General features: G+C 37.2%; 1 protein-coding gene across 12 annotated transcripts in view; it reads left to right on the forward strand.

Moving 5' to 3' along the window:
- Window positions 1-15,590, forward strand: part of LOC122688494 (histone-lysine N-methyltransferase SUV39H2-like) — a 380,972-nt gene that overhangs the window by 41,142 nt on the left and 324,240 nt on the right. For 10 of the 12 annotated variants that reach the window (XR_006339488.1, XR_006339486.1, XR_006339485.1 and 7 more), the window contains exon 3: window positions 14,326-14,372. The gene's annotated coding sequence lies outside the window, so the exon portion shown is untranslated. Of the gene's footprint in view, window positions 1-14,325; window positions 14,427-15,191; window positions 15,400-15,590 lie in introns of all 12 variants that reach the window. The other 2 variants (XM_043894502.1, XR_006339487.1) reach the window with 2 other exon arrangements.

Genomic DNA, 15,590 nt, shown 5'->3' on the forward strand with positions numbered 1-15,590 from the left:
GTGTCCCACTCTTTCTTGACCTCATGGACCAGTCCCCCAGGCGCCTCTGTCCATGGGATTTCCCAAGTTTAAAATTACACATTTGGCTTATGCTATATTTCTATTAGACAACTCAGCTGTATAGTAATATTCTTGAATACTATGAATGCTGCTAAGAATAAAAGGGATGCGATATAATTTTTATCATGCTTTCAGTGACTATAAAAATATTCACTACTTAATTGAAACCTATTGCTAAGTAAACAGGGATTGTACATAAAATACATCTTTCAGTTTTATCATAGAGTGAAACTTCAAGTTCTGTGACTCCCTTTTACGACTACAAAAGGTGAAACCAGAGTACTTATTTTTGTAATTCAGGAAAAATTGTTTTTGTCTCAAAAATTCAGATAATCAAGGTTTATGTCAAATGTTTTTAATCTTATTTTTATTATACAATATAGCAAGGATGCAAAAAAGTTTGACAATATATGTGTACAAGTTAAAGGAAAATAAAATGGATTTCTCTATTTTTAGCACCCAGGCTGAGAAAAAGAACACTATCATATCACAGAAGTCCCTGATGTGTTCTTCGTTTTCTCTGAAAGTAGCCAAAGTTCTGAATTTTGTTAATCTTTTCCTTAATTTTCTTTATGGTCATCATTGCCTATTAACATATTCCTTAAACATTGTATTATTTAGTTTGGACCCATTTAAAAATTATATATACAAATAAAACTATACCATACATGTTCTTCAGTGATTTCTTTTAATTTGACATTTAATTTTGAGATCCATTCATGTTTGCTTGTAGCTATACTAAATTAATTCTTATTCCTATATGGTATTTGTTTATGAAAATATACCACAACTTATTGATCTAGTCTGTTGAATGCAATGAGATTGTTTTCCAGTTTTCACTGCAATAAACAATGCTGTCATACACATATCTCCTGGTGTCCATATACAAAATTTCTCTAGGGTATTTAGTAATACTTTGGAGTGGGAACATTAGATCACAGAGTATATGAAAGCTTAATTTTATTAGGTAATGCCAAGCTATTTTTCAAAAGTGGTGCACTAATTTACATTCTCACTAGCAGAGTATGCGCATTCTCATTGCTCCTCAGTCTCATAAACAGTTGGTTGTATTGCACTTCTTGTCTTCTGGCAGCTTTGGAATGGTCTTCCCTACGTTTAACTTACCTGCTTTGCCATGAGGTTGAACATCCTGTGTTTGTGTCCTGTTTGTGCTTCATTTTTCTATTTGGTTATTTGTCATTCTTGCTGATCTGTAGAAGCTTAAAAGTACATTTTGCATTCTGTTATGTAATATGTTACAACTATCTTCTCTCCTCACCTATTATAACACTTTTTGATCAGCAGAGGACATTAGTTTTGCTGTAGTCAACATTTTCCATTGTAATTTGAACTTTTAATGTCTAGTTTAATAATTCTTTTCCTACTTTGAGACCATAAAGATGCTCTATTACATGATGTTTTCTGAAAGTTTTATTGTCTTGCCTTTCATATTTAAGTCTATAGTTTACCTGGGACTGATTTTTGTTTACTGTTTGAGGTAGGAGTCTAATTTTTTCATATTGAAAACAAATTGTTCTATCACTACTTATTGAAAAAATATCTGTCATTCAATACTGATCTGCAGTGGCCCCTCCATCATATGTTAATATGCGTCATATGTGTGGGTTTGTTTCTGAACTCTATATTATTCCATTGGTCTAAGGTTCTACACCCCGTCCCTTCTTAAGAATTATCACATTGTATAGCTCTTCATTAATTAGAGTCTTCTTTAATATCTGTCAGTAAAGTTATACAGGGCTTCCCTCATGGCTCAGATGGTAAAGAATCTGCCTGCAATGCAGGAGATCTGGGTTTGATCGCTGGGTCAGGAAGATCCCCTGCAGAAGGGAATAGCTACCCACTCCAGTATTCTTGCCTGGAAAATTCCAAGGACGTTGGAGCCTGGTGGGCTACAGTCCATGGGGTCACAAAGAGTCAGGCACTACTGAGCCATTAACACACACAAAGTTTTATGTAGGGGCTTCCCAGGTGGCGCTAGTGGTAAAGAACCTGCCTGCCAATGCAAGAGACATAAGAGAGGTGGGTTCCATACCTTTGTAGGGAAGATCCCCTGGAGGAGGGCATGGCAACCCACTCTGGCATTCTTGCCTGAAGAATCCCATGGACAGAGTAGCCTGGCAGGCTACAGTCTATAGGTCACAGATTTGGCCTTGACTTAGGATGCATACAAAGTTATATACTTTTCTTCTTAAAGGTTTTAGGATGATTTGGTTGGATGGCATCATTGACTCAATGAACTTGAGTTTGAGCAAACTCAGGAAGATAGTGAAAGACAGGGAAGTCTGGCGTGCAGCAGTTCATGGGATTGCAGAGTCAGACACGACTTAGTGACTGACAACATCTTTTGTTAGATTTATTTCTAAGTGCATCATATTTTCATGCTATAAGAAATGACATCTTAAATTTTTTCTGTTTATTACTGGTATGTAGAAATATAATAGATTTTGCATAATTATCTTACAGTTAACATACTTAACAAAATCTTATTTTAATAATTTATATTTATAAATAATCACATCATTTTTGAGTGATGAAAGGTTTGTTCTTTCTCTTAAAATGCAATATATTTTATCTTTCTTGCTTTATTGGGCTGATCTGGACCTTGAGTTTAATTTTTCGTAAAGTAGGATATTAATGTTTACTGCATGTCAGGTCACTGTCAAGTAATTTACATGTATTTTTTTAGAGAGTTACTTGCTTGATGTCGTTCAATAACCACCAATCAAACATCCAGAGGGTGCTTTTAGATTTAGGGTAGGATAGTGGCATTTGGGGTCCTGTCACACCTCCTTTGCCTCCTGTACTCAGTAGAATAGTTCTAAATTATTAATAACAACAACTAATGCTTATTATGTATCAGACGCTCTTCAAATTGCTTTATATCTATTACACAATCCTAAAAACACCCCTATAAGATAGGTCCTTTTATTATCATCATCCCCATTATAAAAATGAGGAAACTGGAGTTTAGAGAGTTTAAGTAACTTGCCCAAGGTTATACAACTAATATGTGGAAAATCTGGGATTTGAAGTCTGTGTGATCTATTTCCATTTTCTTGACTACCATGCTATACTGCTTCTCAAAATGTGAACCAAAACTTTTGAGAATGTAAAGGGGATTCTGCTTTGTAGTGGAATCAGGATTTCTTGCTAACAAGTAGCTCAAATATATTTACCCGAATGAGGGGGTGATTAAACACCTGAGGGGATAAGGAAAGAATTAGTACCATATTTCAAAATTGTTGATCTTAAAATGAATTGTGGAATGAAAGGACTGTCTGTCATTACCAAGATTGATTATCCCTCAGAAAACTGTTGTGTGGGGGAACAAATGTACAGAATGAAGAGATCAGCAGAGAAAAACAGCTCTCTTGAGACCCACTGTCAATTTCTTGTGCTTGCTTCTAGACAGGTGAAAATTATAAGGTGATACAGAGGAGAGTTACTAGAACTCTTGTGTATGTTACTAATCTTAGAAAAGGCATTCCTAAACTACTCTCTCGTTCCTTGTTTGTAAGACCCAGAAGATTACCAATGGTTAAATTATTTTGCAAACCATTCGTGACACCATTAAATTTAAGTGGTTCTGTTTGCCTAGTTTAATTACCCATTTACTCTGGGAGAGTGGGCAAATGGGAATTTTAGGGTCATAATTTATTTTGGTGAAAATTGATACCAAAGAAATATAATGATTTGTTCTAATTAAAAATTTATTTCTCTTAAAATAATAAACCCCAAACTTTAACCAAAGAGCCCTTCTCTGAAGGAAACTAAAAAGTTAGCACTTTCATTTAGTTTTTCAGTGGGTGTGATGAATATATATGGGGATCTCAGCTTGAGCCTAGGCTGGAGTTTAAATGTGTATGGACACATTTGGTAGATGCATAGGACAACGTTAAAGAAGATTTGTAAAAGTCAAATCAGAAATAAAATCTAAAATTCTGTGACAGTCGAGATTTTGGAGACTGAATAGGCTGTAAGGTCAGTGTTAGCAAACGTTAGACAGACAGCAGGCGTTGCCCCCATCTCACTGCACATCTGGCCCCTCTGGTGGCTGAGGACCAACAGTGTGGTCTGTAGGCTTGGTGACATGGCAGCAGTGCTTGGTAGCATGGAAGTGCTCAGTCGGTGATGGAGAAGCTACTACGTATGTGAGATTATTCATGAGAACACCTGAATTCCAGAAGCACCTGACTTCAGAGAGAACTTGGACTAAACGGAGCACTTGAGAACATTTTAGAGGGTGTTGAGGTCCTGCTGGATGGAGGTTGGGGAAACTCAGGGTGCATTCATATTTGCACAAGAAGATTTTCAGTACAATTAGAGGCTGCCAAATGTGTATATGTATATATATGCACATTTATATCATGCTGCTGAACATGTAGATGTCATACGATTTAGTGTCTTCAAAGAACTTTAGAAAATGGTTAAATGTGGTCAAAAGGTACAAACTTCCAATTATAAGAAATACGTTCTGAGGATGTAATGTATAGCATGGAGACAATATAGTTAATCATATATGTTAATAGTAAGTTAATAGTATAGTTAACAATACTGTATCATGCATTGGAAAGTTGCTAAGAGTGTAGATCTTAGAAATTCTCCCCACAAGAAAAAAAATTGCAACCATGTTAGGTGACAGATGTTAACTAAACTTATTTTGGTGATCATTTCAGAATATATACATATATCAAATCATTATGTTGCACATGTAAAAATAATAGTGTTATACATGAATTATATCTCAATAAAACTGGGGAAAAAGCTTTCTAGCCATCCATTAATTGACACATCACTGTTTTAAAGTTTAGCATTGTTACACAATATATATTTTTAAGCTTTGTATTTGAGAATAGAATCAGAAAATATGAGTTTGTTAAAAACTTTGTGGTAACTATCTTTTAGCATTTGGATTTTATTACTTTTGATCTATTATTGGGTAGAGCAGACTGTGAGGAAGAATGACTAGTGGGCAACAGAAAGCAAATTAGTGGTTTTAAAATTGCCATTGATGAAATAAATGGATATTTTTCAATACCTATTTATTTAATAGTGCACTTCAGAGAGTAACTGGTTAATAAATACATGTTAAATAATTTTTTCTGATAAGGCCATTGGACCTCAGGAAGTTTAATTGGCCAGTTTCAGGTCACTTAGCAATGTAGAGATTTAAAAACAAATTAAGAGGGCTAAACTTTCTAGTGTGAGATCAGAAAACCCCACAAACATATCAAAGACTGAAAAAACATACAGTATGAATTTTTTTGGTTAATCTCTCCCCATATATTATGCATCCTTTGCTACAGTGGAAACCAATGCTCTATAGATTGTGGTATAGACTTTTCTTAGTAGTTACTCTTTATCAGTATTTCTGACTTCCAGAGCATGTCTGATATATATTTAATTTTATTTGATCTTGCATAATTTTGCAGGAAAATTCTTGTAGAGATAACAAGATTGGGAGGTCCAGAGGTGTCCATTTCTCCTGGGAAAGTTGGGAGCAGGGAGGATGGCCACAGCCAATTCCACATGAAGACTGTGGGCAGGACTGGGCTAACTCTGGCTGCATCAGGCATTGTAAATTTTCATGTCATTACTCTTTGGCTTAACAACGGAAATAATAGGAAGAAATCTTATGGCAAAGTGAAATTTATCTGTTGATTATTCCGACATAAAATGGAGACTGCTAATTTAGGAGACTCCAGCTTCATTTTTATAAATCATTATAGTAACCTTATGGGCTTCCCAGGTGGCTCAGTGGTAGAGAATCTGCCTGTTAACGCAAGAGATGCAGGATATGTGGGATTGATCCCTGGGTCGGGAAGATCCCCTAGAGTAGGAAATGGCAACCTGCTCTGGAATTCTTGCCTGAAAAATCGCATGGACAGAGAATCCTGGTGGGCTGCAGACCATGGGGTGGCAGAGAGGCGGACACAGCTGGGCAGCTGAGCGCAGCACATGGTAACTTTATAGTCCGATTAGCATCGGTGAAGTGGCTGTAGTGCCGAGATCTATAGAATGGTGATTTGAGAACGTGGGTAAGGAGAGGACCGACCTGGACTTCGTGTCCCTCAAAACTGTGACAGCAGTGCTGTATATTTTCCTTTTTTGTAAATTGTGCTTTGCTTGTTTTGAACTAATAATTAAAATTTTGGAATGTTCTTGTATTCATTACTGATAGTGCAATTGAAAGCCATCTTAGAAATTTAGGGGAGATGTATAAGAGAGAATGCACTGTTTTACTTTTCTACCTTACACAGAGGCTTTGGGAAGAGCCCAAGAACGTCACCTGCTTTGGTTTCTTTAATGTCCAAAATGTCTATGATTCTCTTTATTTGGAAAGTTTATAAAATACGTCTACATGATAAACTACATTTTACCCAAGTCTCTATATTCTGAGTCAGAAGGCACTTCTGAGTCGTCTTCAGTTTTTCTGCTCCTGCACTTCAGAGTCTTAAGTATCCACTCTTTGATTTAAACAAACCAACAAACCCAATTAAAAACACTTTTCCTCTTATTACCAAAGTGACACATACTTATTAACATAACAAGGAAATAAATTACCCATAATGCCATTTCCCAGAATAACTACTGCTATGACTGTGATATCTAGATGAGGGTAGTTGTATAATTTTTCCTTTTCTTTTGAACATTGGCTTTGCAAGGGGTCTGTAAGCAGCCACTGGCTTTCCACAAGTTCAGTGTTACTACATCACAAATGGATCTTACTTTTCATTGGCTTATTTGCTCCTAAGACCTACAAAGAAATGTGGAGTCCAGTTATTATTGATTCACTTCCTTTCCTATTCTTAGGGAGATAAACCTGAACAAGTAGGAACTGAAATATTCTTTCAGGGGCTTCCCTCATAGCTCAGTTGGTAAAGAATCTGCCTGCAATGCAGGCCCAGTTCGATTCCTAGGTCAGGAAGATCTGCTGGAGAAGGGATAGGCTACCCGCTCCAGCATTCTTGGGCTTCCATTGTGGCTCAGCTGGTAAAGAATCCACCTGTAATGTGGGAGACCTGGGTTTGACCCCTGGGTTAGCAAGATCCCCTGGAGAAGGGAAAGGCTATCCACTCCAGTATTCTGGCCTGGAGAATTCCATATACTCAAAGATGTGGAGTCCAATTATTATTGGCTCACTTCCTTTCCTATGCTTAGGGAGATAAACCTGAACTAGTAGGAACTGAAATATTCTTTTAGCCAAGTAATGCTGATATATGAAAGTTTTCTCTAATTTATTTTCTGAAAGCAGAGCATTATCAACTAAAACATGTTCATTATGACTAATGTTCTTTTCCTAAGGCAAGATAATCACAACACTATTCTTCAGAAAATTCTCTATATAATTGGGGTCAACCTCATATACAGTTTTGTGCCAGTGTTTTCACTCAACATTGCATTACCAGCATTTTCCATGTCACTAGTAGTTTTCAAAATGTTATTTTTAATGGCTTCATGAAATTTATTTAATTGGCAATACCATCATTTACTTAACTAACGTTACTATATTTTAGTTATTTCCATGTTTTAGAAACATGTTTGTTTTTTTTAACACTGTGGCAAACATATTTGATATAAGCCTTTGTCTGTATTTAAGACTACTTTCTTGAGAATATATACTTTCAGGATTCAGTAAGCTCTTAATTGGTCTCCATAACTTCAGAGTCTATCTCTTGCCTATTGCTGCCAGATGAATTTTCTTAAACCATCAATTACATATTTATCTTATGCTCAACAGCCCCCAGTGACTTCTTATTGCCTTGAGAGAATCCTCTGGATTCTTTAGCTTGGGGATTAAAGTATTTGGCAGTCTTTTTCCTTCCAGGTTCCATAATCTGCGTCCCCTAAGTAACTACACTCTTTGAGATGGCTTTGCTCCCACCCAACACCCTCCTTGAGAATTTTCACCAGTTATTTTAAACTGTCTCTTTCTTCCTCCTTTTCCAAAATCAAACATAAAATATAAACCCAAAACTCCAATGATGTATGTATCAATATTATATTCCTGTCACAGATAAAACATTTTAATTCATTCTCAAACATCGCTACTCTTTTCCTAAGGGTACTGCTCCTTTCCTCACCCCTAGCTTTTCTGAATGCACCTGGATTCTGTGTATTTGGGTGTGTGTGTGTGTATGTGTGTGTGTGTGTGTGTGTGTGTGTGTGTGTGTGTGTATGTGTGGAACTGCATTGTAAAAGGTCTGAAAGAATGCAGGCCAAACTTTATGTATGAGAAAGGCCCATGGGATAGAACTCATAGAAAGGATTAAGGGGGAACTCTCGCTTTTTATTATAAATACTTACATTTTAAACTTTTTGCAAGTACTCATTTATTTTGAAACTAAAAACAATAAAATTCTATATATTTGTTCAAAAACTTTTACAGGGTTTTAAAGTATGATGGAGGTCGGGTTAATGAGATTGCTTTCTTAATTTTTTTAATTTAAAAAACTTAAAAAAGCTTTAAGTTTTGTGTTGGGGTATCGCTGATTAACACAGTTGTGATAGCTTCAGGTGAACAGCACAGGGACTCAGTCGTACATGTACATTGCTTTCGTAATTTTTAAAGCTCAGTGGAAGTGCTAATTGTGGTTCCAAGGTGGCTTTGTTCGGATCATTTAGAAAGCATTCTGCATCCACTTTGCTAGTTCAACTCCTATCCATCTTTCTAAGCCCAGTTCAATATCTGTAGTTGAGCCTGCCTCGGTTCCTGAAACTCACAGTTGTTTCTAGCAACTCATTCCTATGAAGTTGACTTCCTTGGTCTTGGGGACATAGGATAACCTGGAATTGTTCAGAATAATTCTCTATGTATGTACTCTCTTCTACCATCTTTTTGTACAGCATATGTAAGGGTTATGTTTTTTTTTGTTTTCTTTTCTCTTTTTGTGTTTAGTGAGGGGCAGTGGTTGCAGGTACACTGCTCTCTCTGTGGCCTTGGGAATTTCACAGATCCTTTTGGAATATTTTTCATCTGGAATATGTAGGGATTGAACTAGGCATATCTTCTTTTTTTCCCCCAGAGATTTTATTTGTTTGCTTATTTAATTATTTTTGGTTGTGCTGAGTCTTCATTGCTGGGCAGGTTATTCTCTAGTTGCCAGGCACAGGCTTCTCATTGTGGTGGCTTCTCTTATTGCAGAGGACAGGCTCTAGGGCCTGGGTTTCAGTAGTAGTTGCAGTTCCCGGGCTCTAGAGCACAGGCTCAAGAGCCACAGCATGTGGGATCTTCCCGGATTAGGGACTGAACCCATGTCTCCTGCATCGGTAGGCATATTCTTTACTACTGAGCCACCAGGGAAGCCCTTGGCATATCTTCTAAGGTACTTCTGGTTCAAAAATTTTTGATTATTTAGATGATATGATTTTACCTGATTACTGGCTTAATTTGAAATGATTACTTTTTCTTAAAAAGGGATCAGTCTGAATCTTTTCATCTAAAGATACTAAATGGAAGGACTGAATATAAATAACTTATTTGATGTAGTAGAAAGGGCATAGACTTTGAAATAAAAAGTATCTGAATTTGAATCCTAGTACCACCATTACTAAATCATTATATTAGATGAGTTACTTGACATAATTAGTCTAGACCTTATATGAAAAAACGAGGATTGTAGTTTTTGTCTCCCTGGATTATCTATGTGGATGCACCCAAGACAATGCCTGATGCACAGTATGTTCTCAGGCAATGTTAATTTCCTTTCTTTCTTAATGGGCAACTTTGATTTGTGAAAGGTGCACTTTAAGAGGCAGATGATGCTATTTTATATATTTATATAACAATAAAGGAAATTCAGAAGGAATCAAGTGACTGCTGTAAAACTGAGATGTGATAAGTATGAATATGTGCAGAGAGTTTGTGTAATCCTTGCTCTAACTGCATGTTGGAATACAGAGCCCCATAGGCCTGTATCTTATTTCCTTTCTTATAGGACTTTAGGTAGTGACCAGTAACTGAAGGGTTATAAAATTCAAGTGCATCTTTGGTCCCGTATAATGATTTGGTTAAGGTAGTCAGCAGTGAGGAGCCTTAAATCAAACTCTGTAGTGCTTCTGATCTTTCAGGGCAGACATCTATTAGGCACAGGAGACACAGAACGTGGGACCCACAGTACTTCCAGGGACCTATGAAATTGCTTTAACTTCTTTTAAGATTGGATGAATAAAATAAGCTTTTATATGTACATTCTGTACCAAAGCAGTCGAAAGTATGGTTTATTATTCAGTTCAGTCACTCAGTTGTGTCTGACTCTGCAACCCCATGGACTGTAGCACACCAGGCTTCCCTGTCTGTCACCAACACCCAGAGCTTGCTCAAACTCATGTCCATTGAGTCAGTGATGCCATCCAACCATCTCACCTCTGTCGTCCCCTTCTCCTACTACCTTCAATCTTTCCCAGCATCAGGGTCTTTTCAAGTGAGTCAGTTCTTCTCATCCTGTGGCCAAAGTATTGGTGTTTCAGCTTTAGCATCAGTCCTTTCAGTGAATATTCAGAACTGATTTCCTTTAGGATGGACTGGTTGGATATCCTTGCAGTCCAAGGGACTCTCAAGAGTCTACTCCAACACCACAGTTCAAAGCATCAGTTCTTCGGTGCTCAGCTTTCTTTATAGTCCAACTCTCATATCCATACATGACTACTGGAAAAACCATAACTTTGAATAGACAGACCTTTGCTATTATTATTTTTAATGGAGGGGACCACAAAAGTCATAATGTAGCCCTGGATGCTTTAATGATGTTGTAGACTTTCTCCCAGGAAACACAGCTCCTGAGCATGTCAGACCAAGTTGTGTTCATCTATGCTAATTTCACTGTTTCCTGAGATGCACCAAGAAAGGAGGCTCATTGTGGTGGTCAGAGACCTATCCCCTGCATGGACCTTTCTGTTTTTATTCCTGGCTCCATGAGAAAGTATGAAATGAAGCAAACATGAAAATGAAATAATAAAAACATATTAGTTACAAGTCTCAGAGCCTCCTGTCATAAGATTAGAATCTTGGGAGCAGAGACTTCCCTCTTATCCCCAACTTATGTAAATTTAATATATAAACTCCATGAATATTAATGAATTTGTAAAGGAAGGTTTGGGGGAGAAACATCAACAACAATCACACACCCACACACACAGATTGGTAATCTAATTTGGCTGAAAAAAGAGAAAATATGACCTGCTTGAAATAGGATATGCAGAGTAGAGCTGAGCTTTCTGGGGTATAGAAAAGCAGATCCCGTAAGAAAGCTGTGTGGCATAATATCTCAGCATAGGGCATCCCCTGTAAAGTAGGATATTTGGTAAGTAAATTCAGTGACCTCAACTCTGCCTCTTAGAAGACCTTGTGACATTAAAGTTGGAGTAACTTTAATGGAGACTAGCTACTGTAATTCTAAGTCAGCTGTTCCTGAGAGCTTGGCTCTGGGAGTCTAAAAGGCAGCCTTAGGTGGAAGTGGCTATAAATGGTTGGAGAGGAAAGTTAGAAATGGTTTTCTCCCACCCTTGGGGTGTGAGGGTTTTTTTTTTTTTTTTTTTGGCCACACTATGTGGTATGTGGGGATCTTAGTTCCTTGACTAAGGATTGAACCCTTGCCCTCTGCACTGGGAGTGAAGAGTCTTAACCACTGGATCACCAGGGAAGTCCTGGGTTTGTGAGCTTAACTTTTCAGTTTAGACTGATCATTTTAGGTTAACAATTCATGCTAACAACAACTGATGTGTCTGGAGCCTTTACCATGCTAGACACTGGCTAAGCACTTTGCATGGTTGACAGTTTACTCCTCACAGTCACCCTATGGGGTAGGAACAATTATCAGTCCCATTTTACAGATAAAGAAACAGAGCTTGAGGTAGGGTGAGGTCTCACAGCTAGCCAAGGGTTGTTACTGGACCCTGGAGCTTGCCTTCTAACCTTTGCTATCCCCATAGTGGAACCCATCTTTACCGATCATAGAATCAAAATGCGAGAGTGTTAGGGAGTGTTACGGGTTGAATTGTGTCCCCTTCCAAATCTGTATGTTAAAGTCCTTACTCTGGTACCTAAGAATGTGGCTTTATTTGGAGAGAGGGTCTTTACAGAGGTAATCAAATTGAAATGAAATCATTAGGATGGACTCTAATTCAGCATGACTGTTACCCTTACCAAAAGGGAAAAAACTGGACAGAGTGCCAGGCAGAGAGGCCAGACATTGTGAAGAGACACGGGGAGGATATGGCTGTCTGCAAGCCAAGGAGAGGGGCCTGAGACAGAGCCTTCTCTGATAGGCCTCAGGAGGGACAACCCTGCTGACATCTTGGTTTTGTACTCCTAGTTTTTAGAAAATGATCCAACAGATTTCTGTTGTTTGAGCCACTTGACCTGTGAGTGGTACTTTGTTATGGCAACCCTAGCAAAGTAGGACATCTTCTGTGTGGGTTCCAACAAGATAAGGGCTCCCGTTACTACTTTGGATGGCTTGAGCAGACTCTTTATTCTCCTTGTCAGTAGAGAATTACCATGTAAGTAATACATTTTCTTTTTCAAGAATTTTTGGATGAACTGAAAGTAAAAGTAACCCAAAGATTTGGGGTTAATAGTCTAGGCACTGTGACCTGCTAATTCATGGCAAGTCAGACTTGGTACAAAGCAGAATTAAGCTGTTTTCTATGCCTTTCAAATAAATGACTTCTTTAACATCAGATATTGTTAGCCAAAATGAATTTCCAGCTCAATCTAGACATGTGATGATGGTACTTATCTGTCCTTAAGGACATTTGGACACCCTTGAAGCAGGAAGAAATTAGACTTAGTTGAAGTGTTTTAATCACAATTAAAGATATGTCCAATAATAACTGGTTCAGATTACATCAGATGCTGAGTTATTTTGGCTTAAATAATTCAATGGAAAGTTTGGTAGGATAATAAAAAAAACTTTTTTTTTTTCCCCAGGCAGATGAACTTAAATGATTTCTTTGTCAGACAAAGTAATATAACCACAGTTGCAGTGCTGCTCATGTTATTTGCATATAAATATTTTATTTGCATACTAATGAAGGGAGTAATCTATTATTCCTAAATTTCTTTCTCCTTTTCCCACAGCAGTGGACATGACAGACCATTTTGTTAAGGAAGTTAGAGTCTTTCCCAACCACCTTTCGCTAGGTGGCCACCTAGAGAACTCACTTGATTTCTGAATTTCCTTAGAAGCTTCTGTTTAATATTTATTTAATTCTGCTAGTCTTGAGGGGCTTGAGCAATTTTCTCTGGAAGATCAACTGTCTTTTTCTTTGATTGATGTTTATTGTTTAGCAATACTAGAAATGAAATTCATAGGTAAAAACAATTCCTAAAAAATATGATTATATGTCTTCTTCAAAGGAACCCAGTGATCAAAAGTTACTTTTTTCTTAGTTGTGACTTAAAAATATAGATAGGAGGTATTTAATTATATTTCTGATGATCATATTTGACTAGGAAGTTTAAATATACTATAAAAGGGATTTCATTGTGTATGATAAATGTATCAGACACCTCTTTTGTGCCACCTCAGATTCTCTGGCATTCACATCTGTCTTGGCTGTGTGCATGCATGCTCAGTTGCTCAACTGTGTCCGGCTTGTTGCGAGTCCATTGACTGTAGCCTGCCAGGCTCCTCTGTCCATGGAATTTTCCTGGCAAGAATACTGGAGCTGATTGCCATTTCCTCTTCCAGGGAATCTTCCAACCCAGGGATTGAACCTGAGTCTCCTGTGTCTCCTGCATTGTCAGGCAGATTCTTTATTACTGAGCCACCTGCGAAGCCCTTACATCTCTCTAGAGCTCTGAATTTCTTCTTCTATTTCAGTTGCTGGACAGCAGCTGACTTTATATGGTCACAGAATATAGTAGATGGGAGGAAGCTGATAGTTAATTTATCTCGCTTTTCCATTCCTTGGTGGGCTATACAAAAACAAAATTTTCTGTATCACTTATCCTAAGACACTGTGTCTCTGTGAAATGACTTATTTTGTAAGACAATATATTGTGTTTGCTTCCCAATCTTACCTGCCTCAGTTCTATCTTCTATCATTCATATTGCCCTGGAATTATATCTCCCAGTGAAGCATAGGGTTTAAGACTTTGCCCCAGGCTCAATTTTCAAGGGAACTTATTCCAGGATAATAGAAGTTCTATAAATGTTTAATGAGTTGAAATGAATAAAAAATAAAATCTAAACTAAATGGGGGCTTTTGTCTAATCATTCTTATCTTTCTGTACTTCAGAACTTTGTACCTCCTGACTCATTCATTTTGTGGCTCCCTCTGGATTGGTGAGTATGGTGCCCAGAAAGAAATAACCAACAAATCAAAGTCCATTTCAGATGGTAAGTGGTTTACCAGATGCCTCAAAGAGAAGTAACATTTACAAAAGGCTGATTGAACAAGGAAAGGGTCTGGGTAAATGAATCTGAGTGAGAAGAGAATAGACCAGACTGTGGGCCTGGAGCCCAGATTTTTTTTTTCAGAGACATAGCTGACTTCTCCATAAGTCATGGTCATTTTCTCCAGGTACCTTCTCTGTTAGAAAAGCTCCTGCATAAATTCTCATTTTTATTCTTCCTTAAGAAGAAAAGAGAATTATTTTCCTAATAGAAATCCAATTTCAAAGAATTTGTGATATGTATATGAGACTTGAAAGCCTGAAAATGTGAGGTTACTCTGTTAAAAGAACAAAAGGAAAGAAGGAAAATTTAATTTTTTTTCTTTTTACCACTGTCTTGCATTTAGTAATTGGGATTGTTAAAGTCTTCCAAAGAAACGAAAAGAAAATTGTTTTAAGACATTCAAGATGCTAAAAAAAAAAAAGATACACAGTATCTGTCATATATTTTAGTGCGTGTTGGTTCTCAGGGCCAAGACCTTTGTGCTCTTGGGAAAAAATGCAGCCATTATTATTACTTTTATTGCCATCACCATTATTAATAATAAAGAAGATTGCTACAGAAATGAAAGTAAGGAGGCACCAGCAATGCTGACCTGTGTGAAATCTTTTGTAATTTAATGAAAAAAGACAAGATAAGATAACATTTAGAGTATTATCTATTTTTTTGTGTGTATATGAAATTGAGGCCAAGCAATTTTATTTGTAGGTAACTGTTTTCTAAGGACTGTGTAGTCACTCGTATCCATAGTAAATGAGAAAAATTATAATTTTGTCTAATTTGGTGGCTGAAAAGTATGAAAAGGAAAGCTTTGGTAGGAAACTTAAGAGATTTATTATAAATCAACTGATCAGACTATGACTCATCTTCAGCGATGTTACTGGAACTGGCTATTTGGATGTTACCATCACTGGAGGTAATGCTTGATCTTTTCACTGACCATAAAGATGTTTCAAAACAGTGACATAAGCTGCACTTGGCAGAGTCCACAGAGGCCACTGCAGCAACAAATGTATTTAAGTGTTTAGTCCGGCAAAGAGGTGATGTTCATCTTGCTTTTACTTCTGCTACAAGGGCAGAGATGAAGAAACATTCATTTTGGCTACA

This window comes from Cervus elaphus, chromosome 33 (assembly GCF_910594005.1).
Source record: "Cervus elaphus chromosome 33, mCerEla1.1, whole genome shotgun sequence".
NCBI classification, from domain to species: domain Eukaryota; kingdom Metazoa; phylum Chordata; class Mammalia; order Artiodactyla; family Cervidae; genus Cervus; species Cervus elaphus.